Source organism: Triticum aestivum, chromosome 1A (assembly GCF_018294505.1).
Source record: "Triticum aestivum cultivar Chinese Spring chromosome 1A, IWGSC CS RefSeq v2.1, whole genome shotgun sequence".
In the NCBI taxonomy this organism is placed as follows: Eukaryota; Viridiplantae; Streptophyta; class Magnoliopsida; order Poales; family Poaceae; genus Triticum; species Triticum aestivum.
The window spans coordinates 37,289,012-37,289,293 of record NC_057794.1 but is presented as its reverse complement, the minus strand read 5'-3'; the positions used below and the strand labels follow the sequence as shown (position 1 = coordinate 37,289,293).

General features: G+C 73.8%; 1 protein-coding gene across 1 annotated transcript in view; it reads left to right on the top strand.

Moving 5' to 3' along the window:
- The window catches only part of LOC123094363 (uncharacterized), a 16,220-nt gene that overhangs the window by 611 nt on the left and 15,327 nt on the right, over positions 1-282 (top strand). The window lies entirely within an intron of this gene.

Below are 282 nucleotides of genomic sequence, written 5' to 3'. Positions count from 1 at the left end.
CCGGGCTCGGGGCGTTCTAGATGGGAGGAGGACGAGCAGGCGACGATGACGGTGGGTGGCTCCGGCGAAGCAGTGGCGGGACGAGGCATCGGCGGTGTGCGGCGGTGGCGGCGCCCTGGGCGCGGCTCAGATCCAGTCGGGGAGGTCGAGGTGGAGGACGGGGCGCCAGGGCATCGAGTGACGCCGGTGACGGCGAGGGGCGACGGAGCGCCGCAGGCAGCGATCGGCGTCGAGGGCGAGGCCCTGGATCCAGAAGGGATCGGGCAGAGGAGGGGCAAGGGG